We start from the raw sequence: 13,362 nt of genomic DNA, 5'->3' as shown, positions 1-13,362 counted from the left end.
GTTAAACAACATAGGAGACAATATGGAGCCCTGAGGCACACCATACAAAAGTTCAGATTTTGAACAGCAGTCTCCAAGTGGGACCATCTGGAACCTGCGCGAGAGGTAGGAGCTGAACCACTGCAAAGCAGTGCCTCCTAATGACAAGCCCCTCAGATGCTTCAGAAGGATACTATGATCAATAGTATGGAAAGCCACCGAGCGGTCCAAAAGGACCAACAGAGTCACACTTCCTCTGTCCATTCCCAGTTGGAGATTATCCATCAGGCCGACTAAGGCAGTGTCCACCCCATAGCCCGCCCGAAAGCAGGTTTGAAATGGGTCAAGATAATCAGTTTCCTCCAAGACTGTCTAGAGCTAGGAAGCCTCAGCCCTCTCAATTACCTTGCCCAGCCATGGAAGGTTGGAGACAGGCCTTTAGTTACTCAACTCTGAGGGATCCAAGGCAGGCTTCTTCAGAAGTGGTCTAATAATTGCCTCCTTAAGACACGGAGGCATCCTGCCTTCCCTCAGGGACACATTTATAATCTCTACCAGGCCTTTACAACAACCCCTCTGCCAGATATTATAAGCCATGTCAGGCAAGGGTCAAGAGAACAAGTGGTAGGCTGCACCATTCCAATCAGTTTATCCACACTCTCAGGAGTCACAAACAGGAACTGATCCAACCTAATCACATAAGAGGAATCGCTGGACACCTCCACATCAGACACTGAAGTAATTGTGGAGATGGAGTATTAAGTCAGCCCAAATACAAGAGATTTTTTCCAAAAATAATTTGTTAACCACATCACAGCGGGTATTCGATGGTTCCAGATTCTCATTCAAGGGAGGAGGGGCACATACTAGCCCTCTCACAACCCTGAACAACTCCGCTGGACATGAACTTGCGGATGCAATACAGGCAGAAAAGAATCACTTCTTTGCCGCATGTGTCGCCTGAGCATACGTCTTCAAATGAGCTCTGTGTTGCAATCTGTCGGATTTAAGGCAAGTCTTTCTCCACTTGTGTTCCAGTCATCTACCTGGCTGCTTCAGCCCCCATAGTTCTTCTGTATACCAAGGGGCCAGTTTTGAAGTGGGTTGGAGAGAATGTTTAGGAGCAATCATGTCTACTGCCCCGGTGAGTTTGCTGTTCCAATTGTGGTATTGCTGTTCCAATTGTGGTATTGCAGGGCATCAACAGGATCACCAGCAGAGCCAACAGTAAATCCCTCTAAGGCTTCTTGAAATCCTATTGGATCCAATAACCTTCTCGGGCAGACCATCCTAATAGGTCCCTCACCCCTGCGAAGGTGGGAAGTGATTGTGAGTCCAGCCTTAACCAGATGGTGGTCCTCCAAATCACAGGATTCCCCACCCATGGAACATCACCCTGATCAGAGTGAAAGACCAAATCAAGCATGTGACCAGCAATATGCCTCAGTCCCAAGACCACTTGGGATAGACCCATAGTTGTCATGGCAGTTATGAATTCCTGAGTTGCCCTGAACAAATTGGTCTCAAAATGAACATTGAAGTCCCCCAGCACCACAAGCCTGGGGGATTCCAACACCAAGCTCGAGACCAAGTCTGTCACCTCAGTTACGGACTCTGTTGAGCAGCGGGGTGATCGGTACACCAACAGAAGTCCCAGTCGATCCCTGGTCCCCAAACTTAAGTACACACATTCTATATGGTCCAACACGGATCCTGGTAAGGGAAAAGTTATTCTTATAGACCACAGCCACTTCACCTCCCCGCCCATGGTCCCTCACCTGCTGCTCAACAGAGTACCCTAGAGCCGAGACCACACTGGGCCCCCAGCCTCCCCCAGCCAGGTCTCTGTAATACATAGCAGGTTGATGCCTTCATCCAGAATCAAATCATGGATGGTTTCCGATTTGTTCTGGACCAACCTAGCATTACAAAGGAGCAAGGTGAGGTTCCAAGGTTGGTTGGCACTGCTCCCCAAGGTAAAAGAGATGGCAGGACAGCCAGAAGGGCAAACAGCTATTAGGTTTCTAAGTCCCCTCCCCCTGCCCACTGACCTTCCAATGTTACTTCCATCAGAATGGCTGCCCCATGATCAGTGGATACGCTCCCTGTCTCCCCATCTCCACATAGGCCCATCTACAAACAGAATTAAAACAAAATCACCAAGGACTAATTAAAACAGAAGCCACATTATATACCCACCCACCTGTGAATTCTTGGGTCAGGAAACCTGGCCCTCACCCTCATTGTCCCCCAAAGTGGCTCCCCCATAGGGGCAACTCCCTTTGGTGTCACCCCTTTGGTGGTGACCCCTCTGGTGGTGGGCCTGCCGCCACAAGCAGCGTCCCTTTATATGCTCTGAGATGACCACCCTGGTCAAATGGAAAGCAGGGACTGCTGAGTCACTCCTGTGCAGAGCAGCCACAGTTCTGCAGAGCAGCCACAATCCTGCAGAGCAGCCACAGCCAGAGGCCACAGTCCCACAGGTTAGGCAGGGGGCTGGCAGATGGTCTCACCCTCTCCCTCTCCCACAGGTAGGCATTCAACAGCAGCAGCAGCAGCAGCAGCAACAGACAGCCAGTACCAGTCTCTCACCCTGGAGGCTATCTGGGAAGCAAGTGGTCTCTCCCTCTGCTGTAGGGCTTCTTCTGCAGGTTAACTTCCCCCTCCCTGCAGATGCCTGGGTGGCCGGATTGGCTGCCCACACAATTACTGGCTTTGTCACGGAGCTGGTAGGGGTGGTGGGGATTGGCGGCGGCCTGGCCCCTGGAAGCCCCAGAATACCCCACGCAAGTGCACTGGCCATTTTGGGGAGACCCCTGACACTGGGTGGCTTGTTTTAGCCTCCCAGTTGGGGTCTCCTCACAAGTCACCATGGCACAGAACTGTGGTGCAGTGACTCATGATCAAAGAAATGGGCTTAGCAGAGCGCTCGCTCCACTAACCTCATTTAAGGGGAGGGCTACTTTGGCGGGCAAGCTGCCGTTGAACCACTGGGCTCGCCTGCGAGCCCAATCGTTCTCACGATGGAGGAAAATTGGGCTGGGCTCCTTTAGCCTGGTTTTCCTCCATCGTGTGAATGGCCTCAGTAAGTACTGAAGAAATTATAGGGGTTTTAAAAGTGAGTCTCATAAGAGCATTGGCAATTCTTCACACATTTTAACTAGATTACAGCAACTAAGAGATTTTCCACATACAGACTTATAAAGGAAGTTAATGAGACTGATGTATATGTCGCTGCACTCATCTTTTTCTTTTCTTGCTGGACTTCCAAATGATCTTTCTGGTCAGTTTCCTGCTACACATGAATTATTTATCTTCTCTACACAGATTATTTCTGGAGTCACTGTGATGGTGTTTATTTAGGAATAGATTATTTCATTGATCATAATAAATCAGGGCTAAAAACGCAATGTGACTGTAACCACATGTCACTGGAAGTTTCCACAACTCTCTGACTCCTGGATAACCTCCCTGCTTGTTTCCTTAATACTAAGTCATCATTTCACTATCTTCAAAGTTAGTGTCTCCACTTACCTTTTGTGATATATTCCTTCAGAGATAGCCAATATCTTCTGGAGCTGTGTAGCAATATAGCCAATTGTGTGAACTTTGTATTCAGCAGATTGCTTAACATATACCTAAGTCGCATTGAAGTCACTAAATATATGCCTCGGAGAACTAGAATCTCAAGGAATTTTATTTCATCAAAGGAAAATTATACCAATTTTAGGGCTAGGAGACATATGTTATTTTAAGCCTTCTCTGGCTAGCTTCTCATGGGGCATTTCTACTCTCCCCTCCCCTCCCTATGGTGTCTCCCACACTGTCAAAATGTAGCTTGAAAGTGCTCTATGGGCAAGAACCTGTTTTGTTTTTGTTTGTTGCTTACTAAACTCTGTAAAGTGCCGTGTGCATTGATGGTGCTGTATACATGCATAATTAGATAAATCATTACTATTTGAAAACAAAAGAAAAAAAGATACACATGTGCCAACAAACTGTTTCTGGTTTTCTGCACATCTAGGGCTTTTTTGAAGCTACTGGAGTGCTTTTCCACACAGTTGCCACTGATTTGTGTTAAAATGCCGTGCTAAAATCAGAGAATCAAGCCAAACCTGAACCCAACGTGCAGAATGAACCTTACTTTTTTTTCTGAACCAGAACAGGACATGAATCATTGAGGCTCTCCACACGAGTAGTTAGGAGAGCTGAGGAGAGTCTCCCCGCACACGCTTTCCCTGTACATGCACACTCTGCCCTCCTGGCCGCCCAGATGATTACCGGCTCTGTTATGGAGCCAGTAGGGGCGGTGGGGATTGGGGGCCACCTGGCCCCCAGAAGTCCCAGGATGCCCTGCACTCGCTCCTCTAGCCTTGTTTTAGAGGAGGGGGAATTAAGCAGGCTAGCCACCAGTGGTTCTCACAACTGCTAGAAAGCGGGCTGGGCTCCCTTCGCCCACTTTCCAGCAGTCGCAGGAATGTTCTCATTATCTGGCAGTGTCTGTTGAACCTGGGCCTGAAGAGAATTTTTTAAAAAAATCAGATTACTTTATTAAATAAACAAATTAATTTGAATGTAAAAACCAATAAAAATTTTAAAATGCAAAAAGCACACAAACAAACAAACAGGTTACTGGTTCAGAATAAAGGTTCAATTGAACAACACAACAGCTCCACCAGAATCAGACTGAGCACATAAATAAAACCAATATTAGGAAGGATTCATATATTTTGGGTTTGTACAAGTTCCTGTCCTCTGTCCTCTTTAAGGGCTGGGTCTGCGAAGCATTAAGCAGGGATTGCACTGGAGGCCTGCTTGCTGCTTCCATTTTATGACAGGGGTTTGGTCAACAGACAGTTACAACACAGATGGGATGGATATAATTGGACATATTTGGTGTCTATTAAATGGTCTATACATGTCAGTAGGGGAACAGAAATCTGGATTAATCTGTAAACACAAAACTGGGCAAGAAAACAGGGAATAAAAGGTTACAAAAATGGGAAGAGAAGAGAGAAGTATTAAAGTTGGAGCGGTTCAAATGAGTAGGTGTGAACACAAATCTTGACCAAACAAGGACAACTTCAGTTGCAGCTGAGTCTGAATTGAAATTGAATTTTTTTAAAAAGGTAATGGTTTGACACCCTGGTTGAACTGCAACATGGCAAAGCCAAAACTGGAAATGCTTATTAGCTTCAAGGATAATCCCATAGGGAAATGGGTGTCCCAGAACATCTCATTGTTCTTCTGTGTGGTCTTCTGTGCCTTACACCCTTGGGCTTTGCGCGTGCACAGAGACCAATTCGGAACGTTCCAAGTTTCTTTGAGTTCAGGCAGGAGCCCCTCCCCTGTCCCTCTATGTGCTTGTGCAAGGCTCCTATCTCTCAGTCTTTCTTCATCCACAGACAAGACAACACCTCTTCAATAGCTCCAAACTTCTGTAAAAACCAAACAAACAATTGAGAATTCAGTTAAGTTCCTCTTTTATTTTGTTATATCCTTGCTCTCCTTTTTCCCCACTTCTTACTGTCCTGTCTAAATACATCTATCTGTTTGCATTTTCATTTTTCCCTGGTTTCCCCTTCCCACCTCACCCCCTCATTTCAGGGAATTATCCCGCGTATGGCCCCAAAGGGAACCTTTAAAAAGTGTACTCACTGTGCCACCAAACTATCATCTACAAACAGCCACAGCCACTGTTTATTCTGCCTGGGAGAATCACACATGACAGAAACTTGTGGCCACTGCCTGAATTTTACCAAACAAGCCCACAAAAACAGGGCTTCCAGACTTCTGTCGTGACTGCGGGAACAGGCCCTAATCTCTTTGAAAGCCATATTGTCCAAGACTATGCAATCCTCCACAGTCAAACTCTCCATCCCCTCCACACCAGCACCTTCAATGCCAGCATCAGCTAATCAATCAGGACAGAACACGTTCCCAAGGCCGACCCCAGAGCCTATGGCTCCTTTTGATTCGATGACCAAACAGGTGACTCAAACTCTACTCGCCCAACCCTCTAAAAAAGAAAAAGTGGCCCCCGCAGCCTATAGTATCAGAGTCTACCTCCACTCAGCCCTGAAACCAGAAGAAATGAAGCCCCCCAAAAGAAGAAAAAGTCTACCAATCCCTCAGATTCGAAGGCTGCACAACCATCTCCGACCTCGGTTGTTACCACCCACTCAGGCCAGGAATCCCCAAACTCAATACTGTCAGTACTGGAGGACACTGATCCCATCTGCAAACCCAACGAGTTCGAGGAAGACCTGTGAACACACAGCACAGGAAGACCACAACCAGGCTTCCTTTCAAGACTATGGTGCCTCTGATCTGGACCACAAGCGCTCGATTGCCTCCGCCTAAACACAGACTTTGATCGCCTCTGACCGCCAAGATAGACAACCCTCCTATTCTCGATACCAGGAACACCTCCAGTGGGATTACGATCACTCTTGATCCCGAGCCAGATTCCAAAGCCATGATCCCTACTATCAGCCTTATGGGTCTGAAGCTGACTTCTCAACAGACCCTTACCAGTCTTCTGACCGCTACCTCTCGGTGTTCTATCCCAGGGAACCGTCTCACAGAGAATATGAATGCCCTTATGATGATCACTTCAAGCCTTATTCCTGAACTATCGCCCTTGATCCCGATCACCCTGGGATCACCCAAATCCGAGAGCTCGAACCCATCCTCCATCTACATACAAACCTCAATCTCAAAAATGCCTGTCTCAGCCTTCCGCCACCCAGACACTGCCTGCTGAACCAGAGGCATCCACGTTACCTACAAATCAACCTACATCCCCACCCCCAACCCCTGAACTAGTGGATCAAGACTCGAGAAATGAAGAAGAAGTACCTCAGGGGGAGGTTGCCACGGGATCCCTCTCCCCTCAATCTGAGGGTGCGTTCCTGGGTTCTTCCTCCACTGACCAATTCGTGGAATACAAACCGGCATCCTCCCTCAGAGGAATACAAGATTTATTGGATTACCTATCCTGCATGGCCTCTTCTTTGGGCATCCAGCTTAACCAACAAAAGAAATCTGACTTGGCTTGTAGTGCTAATAACATTGCCACACACCAAAGGCAAAGGCCCCAATCCAGATGCAATCTGGATTATTTTTCTAGGCATTCAGAGGACATTCAAGGAATTAATCTAGTTACTCCAGATTGTTTTTTACACCACATGTGTGAAGGAGGAGACCTGACCATCCCTCTCCCAACTCTATAATGTGCATCAGCGGAGGGTTAATGCAACCCTGGTGAAAGCCAAAATGATTATAAATTAATTGCATGGAATGCAAATGATTTAAACATTTGAAAATGGTGTTATAAGCATATTAATTGCTGATGGAGACAAAGCAGCTCTGTCTCTGAAGTTTAATCCATGCCTGAAAAGCTTGTGTTAGGTTATATGAATGTGTTCTCCCCTACATAAAAGTGATTACTTGACTCCATTCATATGTTGATCATTCTCATCATCCATTTCCTATCCTTAACTATCCTTCACATGAACAATTCAATTAATCAGTTCTTTATTACAATGTCCCATAGTAATCCACCTTCACTGGCTTCTGCTGACCTTCCTTTTTGACACTGTTCTCTGTTGACATCTCCTACTGCACTGAAGAAATTATCATAAGTAAGACAATGATGGCTGGCTTCAAGGGGATTAATTGGCAAATTCTCTGTGTGTGTAAAGTCTTTGATAGAAGTTAGCAATTGCTAACTCCCTTTGCTCCGGCAGTTGTTCCAATCTGTACAATAATAATTTTTAAAAGCCACGTTTTTTGCAATTCCACACTTTACAAAAAGAAAAGGTATTTTCCCCCAATGTACATCTATGTCTGTCGCTTTTTTGCTCATCTGTAGCAAAGCAGGAGTTACCTTAAGTGCTGCAGTGAGGAAATGCTTGACTAACAAGCAAAAGGTTGCCGGTTTGAATCCCTGCTGGTACTATATCAGGCCGTAGCAATATAGAAAGATGTTGAAAGGCATCATCTCATACTGCGTGGGAGGAGGTAATGGTAAAGCCTTCCTTTATTCTACCAAAAGCAAACCACAGGGCTCTTTGGGCGCCAGGAGTCAAAATCGACTTGATGGCACACTTTACTTTACTAGCAAAGCAGAACAGGGTTTCTATATGTTTAATAGTCCCATAGAAAACAGAATTGGCGAGGTGTCGCTTTTCTCTTCCCTGCCATGATAAAGTACACCTGCTGAAATTTCCTCTTCTATACTATTTTAAAATGCAAGAGACCTACCTTCTATTATATATGGTCACTTTATTAAACAGCTGCTATTTTGTAACAAGCAACAGCTCATTTCTATGCAACAGGTTGATCAGCTACAAGCAGTTAATGCCTGACACTCAAGTGGTGCTTCAGTGAAAAGCAGCTGATTAGTGCTCAGCAGCACTGACAGCAAACAGCTGATCCATGCTGACTGCTGTGAGTAATACACTTTCTAGATCAGACACCACTCATGGATTCCCAAGTGAAAATGTGCAAGAATAGCTATTGCTTATTTATTATTGATTAGCAAAAGTACTTGTCAATTCAGCCAGCCATGTTGGACAGCCTTCTCCCTGAAGCAAAGCACACAGCCTGTCCTTCAGTAGCAGCGTAACAGCTGGCAGAGACTGCAAGGAACAGAGACATTCTGCACCCAGTTTGTATACAAAGATGAATTGCTCTCCCTCATGTTTTTTTTAACATAGGACTGCCTAGAGAGAGGTGACACTCACCTTTTTTTTAATTAAAAAAAAGGGTGTGACCAAAGGACATATGTTCTAAACTGGCTTTCTTAGCTATGACTAATTAAATGTATATGACACAGGCAGGAGGCCTCAAGTTCTTCCCCTCTCCCTTTCTTGATTCACATCCTTTCCCCTTCATCTCTCAGCATGCCCCACTCCTTGTCATTAGGCCCCACACTCAAATCCTATTCTACCCTGAAGAACTGTCTCATTTCTGCCACTTCTCCACCCCACTTAGCCTTGAACAAGACCACGTGGAGAAGGCAGCTGGGACCTGGACCAGACTCTTGACTGCAGCAACAGTGATAGATGGAGAAGTGAGGCGTGCAGGACTCCTCTGCACTATGCTATTGATTTCTGAGGCATTGCCATGGGCATAAAAGCATAAAACAATTGGATATTAGAGTTGGGAGGGTCCTTGGAGGTGTGATAGCAGAACCTACGTCCGCTCAGGGCTGGAATCTGCTACAATATCCTTCACAAATGGCCATCCAGCCTCTGTCAAGAGCCCCCAGCAAAGAGGAGCCCACCATTGCATGAGGCAGACTGTTCTACTGTTGGACAGTTCTTACCACTAGAAAAATTCTTCCTAATGTCTAGACTTAATTTTATCCCTCATCATTTCAACCCACTGACTCTAGTCTTGCTCTCGGGAGCAACAAAGAACTAGTCTGAACATAAGAAGAGCCTTTGCTGCATCAGTGCTAGACCAAAGGTCCATCAAGTCCAGCATCTTGTTTCCTGCAATGGCCAACCAGAAGCCAAGAAGCACTTCAGTCACTCCTGCTCTTGCTCCCCCACAACTGGTATTCAGTGGTGAATCTGGAGGCTCTATATAACCATCAAGACTAACAGCAACAGTTGATAGACCTGCCTTCCATTAATTTGCCTAATCCCCTTTAAGAGGCATCTGAAGCAGTGGCCATCACTACATTTTGTGGCAGAGAACTTCATAAATTAATTATGAACAAGGGGTGGGGCCCTGAACAATACATGTGTTTGCGAACAGGTTTGTTACATTCACACTTCACATTTTGAGGTGTACATGTAAAACTTCCAAAGTACATAAGCTGAAGTATACCTAATAAACATAACGTCTGAAGCGTAGCTAATATCCAGAAGCCCCCACCTCCAGTGAACTGTAGAGAGCTTACTGATGCCGCCAGTCACATTCAGCTCCCATTGCTATGACAACCCCTACACTTCCTGGGTTCTTCGCCATCACTGGACATTCTGCACAGTCAAGATAGGCTCTTCACCATGGTTGACATTCAGAGCAATGAAACACCAGTGCAGTGAAAGGAGCAGACTGACAGCACTTCTAACCGCACCAGGGAAGGGGCAGTTTGTTACAACCTCCTCTTCTCCAGAAAGACCTGTGCCACCAGGAAATATATTCTCGGGGGCTGCTCAACCCTCGGAGATCTATTCTCAGGTGGCTCAGAAGGCTTCCTGGAAAAGGAGAGGGCATTATAAAATTGCTACTTCCCCAGTTCATTTAGTTGGGAAATGCTGTTAGGCTGCACCCTTCCTGCTTTGGTGCTTCTTTGTCTGAATATTAGCCAGTATGTTTAAATACTTTTAAAGACAGACTGAAAATCTTTAGTAGATATCAAGGCATAAAGTTCATGCCTTTGCCATGAATCCAGCCACTTATTAAGATCATCTGGGGAAGTCCGGTTATGATTGCTACAAGCTTGTTTGGTGGCGACTCAGGACTGGGCCTTCTCTGTGGCTGCCCCAGGGCTTTGGAATATATTCCCTGTCAAAAAAGAGAGAGAGAGAGAGTATCTCCATCTCTGATTGCTTTTAGAAAGACCCGCAAGAAACACCCATTTTTTCAGGCTTTCAACTGAAATTAAATTAGTTTAGTTTAATTGTTTTTGTGCTGTGAAATTGTTTTAATTGTGTTTACTCTGTTTTATATTTGTTGTTTTAAATTGTGTACACTGCCTAGAGATGCACATATCAGGTGTTATATAAATATAAATAAATAAAGGGGGGGGTGAGTAGAAATCAAGTAAAGCTAGAGTGTCTGTCCAGCATTAGATGTTACTTGTATCATGAATAACATTGATAAAAGTTATTGCATTTTTTCACCTCTGACATATCTAGTGGAAGTTATTAGAACATCTGGTTTATTTAGCAAGTGAATTCATAATCCTTTTGACATTCAAGCTTTGCATATACAGCTGTAAAATGAAGGCTTGGTGTTGATGGAGGCGGTTAAGGGATCAGTAAAGGAGAAAGAACTGAGACAGTGAAGAGCCTATCTTGGGAGTACTATTGTGTAAACAAACAATTGTCTAAAGTGACACCAGAGGGCGCTGAATACCTGCTTTTAATGCAAGTTGAACTCAAAGGATCTTGCAAATGTTTCTATTCTGATTGTGCTTGAGTTTGGGGTACACTTTGCTTCTTTATTTGTTCCAAATTGGGTTTGAGGTCCTTTTATCCCCGTGTAATGGAACTAGCTAGAAGGTTTTATAGTGCATCGGCGTGTCATCCTTTTCCAAAAGCTTATTTTACAGCCAAAGCAAATACTGCCTTTTCAGATTAACAATAGAGGACTATAAATCTTCTTCAGTTCCCTAGCAACTAATACAATAAAAAATTTAAAGGTTAGAAGGAGGAAGCTTGTTTAGAAATACCTTGGTGCTTCTAAATACAGAATGGCCGATTTTGTATTCAAGTTAGGGGAGCTGGAGAACATGGTGAGGTAAGGGAGAAGATGAATACAATGTGGTCATTTAACAGGGTACTGCCCTGCTCAAGCTATGGCAGTTGATTCAGACATCTGAAAGCACTGATCGTGTGTTAGTCAGATGGCTGGGAGAACTAGAAATAGGCAGATGCAGAGCTTTCCATGTAGACTTAGGTAATGTGGTGAGCACTTTATCTCTTTATTGGCAGACTTACCTGTTGCCTGGTTGAGATATTCAGAGTGTATCCATCACAAAAAAACTTACAGAAGTGTACAAGAATATCAACAGAAAACCCTCACAAGCCAAAATGCAGTAATCATCTACTGTCTCTGATCTCTTCTGCTTCACTAGAACTTTCTTGTCAACCTCATTTCCTACTACAGGTGGACCTCAGTGTTTGCAGGGATTCCGTTCTCTGCTATCACCTCAGATAGTGAAACCACAAACCAATGCGATTGCGGGGATTAGGTTCTTTGAGCTCCAAAAAATTTCCAGAAAATGGCAAAAAAAAAAAAAAAACCAAAAAAACACAACCAGGTAAAAGTGCCCTACCTTACTCCATGGGCCTCTAGCAATCCAGTAATGTTCCCCAGAAGTCCAATTTTTTTTGCCATTATTCTGCAGTTTTAATGGTGGGGGGATGATTTTTTAAAACTGAAAGAGCCACAGAATGGCTCCTGTTCTCAAAATGCCGGCTGGAAATAACTTTCCCTTTTAGAGCCTGCTTGCTATCTGGGGCTTAGCTCACTCTAATTGTGATGATATCTAGCACCTGGGCTGGGCTGCCTGATTGGTGTGGGTGAGAGCCATCCCGGTTGGGCTTTTGGCCCTTATTAGGGTGGGCAGCACTGGGGCTGCAGTCACCAGTGCAGGCTGTCTCCAGGCAGCTGCCAAAGGGGGCTGTCCTTTGGTGGCAGCCTTTGTGGGTGGGACTGAGGGCTGGTGCCAATTTAGTGTTTTGGACTGCTTCCTACAGTGTCAGGTTTTCTGTTATTGCCTGACTACTTACAGCTAAGTGTCAGGGCTCTGGTACAGGTGGGAGAGTAGGGGGTGCTTCTGTGGGTTCTGGCATGGCTATTACAGTTTTGGTGGGGAATAGAAGATTTGGTGTTGGCAAGTTAGCAGGCCATTACAGGGGAAGGTAGACTAGAAATTTAATAGCTGCTGCTTCCCCTTCCAGCTGTCCTGACAGCTCTCAGGCTTCAATGAGTAGTTCCAACCATCCTCAGAACCTGACCTTGCTCCTCTGCAATGCCAGGTGAGTTCAAAAATGAGACCAAAATCACTCATGAGTTGATTATGGATGAGGGAGCCAACTTGGCTTGTATAACTGAGACCTGGTTGGGAGAGGCTAGTGGCCCGGTATGGGCTCAGCTCCTCCCTACTTGGTATGTGGTGGAGTAGGTTTGGGGAAGAGGGCAGTGGTGGGTGGAGTGGCTGTGATCCATTGGAATAATATCTCCCTTACCAGAATCCCTGTGAGAGAACTGAATCTTCTTGTTCCGGATGGGGTTGTACTCCCACTAAAGATCAGGTGCATAGCATGGGAGTGTTTCTGGACCCAAGCCTCACTCTTGTATCTCAGGTTGAGGCTATGGCCAGGAGTGCTTTATATCAACTTTGATTGATACAATAGCTGTGTCCACTCCTTGAAGATAATGATCCCAGAACTGTGGTGCACTCTCTGGTAACCTCTAGGCTTGACTACTGCAGTGTGCTCTGTGTGGGGCTGCCTTTGTATGTAGTTTGGAAACTTCAGTTGGTCCAAAATGCAGCGGCTAGATTAGTCTCTGGGGTTCCTTGGAGAGACCATATTATGCCTGTCTTAAAACAATGGCATTGTCTGCCAACAGTTTCCAGGCAAAATACAATTACCTTTAAAGCCCTAAACGGTTTAGGACTGGGTTACCTGGGAG

The 13,362-nt window shown here is 45.3% G+C and overlaps 1 long non-coding RNA gene across 1 annotated transcript; it reads right to left on the bottom strand.

Moving 5' to 3' along the window:
- Window positions 1–4,504: 4,504 nt before the first annotated feature.
- On the bottom strand, window positions 4,505–12,152 carry LOC128345594 (uncharacterized). Its single transcript, XR_008316532.1, has 2 exons — window positions 11,999–12,152; window positions 4,505–5,417 (listed from the first exon to the last, which is right to left on the bottom strand). It is a non-coding gene; the product is annotated as an uncharacterized LOC128345594 (long non-coding RNA).
- Window positions 12,153–13,362: the final 1,210 nt, after the last annotated feature.

Source organism: Hemicordylus capensis, chromosome 2 (assembly GCF_027244095.1).
Source record: "Hemicordylus capensis ecotype Gifberg chromosome 2, rHemCap1.1.pri, whole genome shotgun sequence".
In the NCBI taxonomy this organism is placed as follows: domain Eukaryota; kingdom Metazoa; phylum Chordata; class Lepidosauria; order Squamata; family Cordylidae; genus Hemicordylus; species Hemicordylus capensis.
Note: the sequence above shows the minus strand (reverse complement) of the source record. Positions and strands in the feature narration are given on the sequence as shown.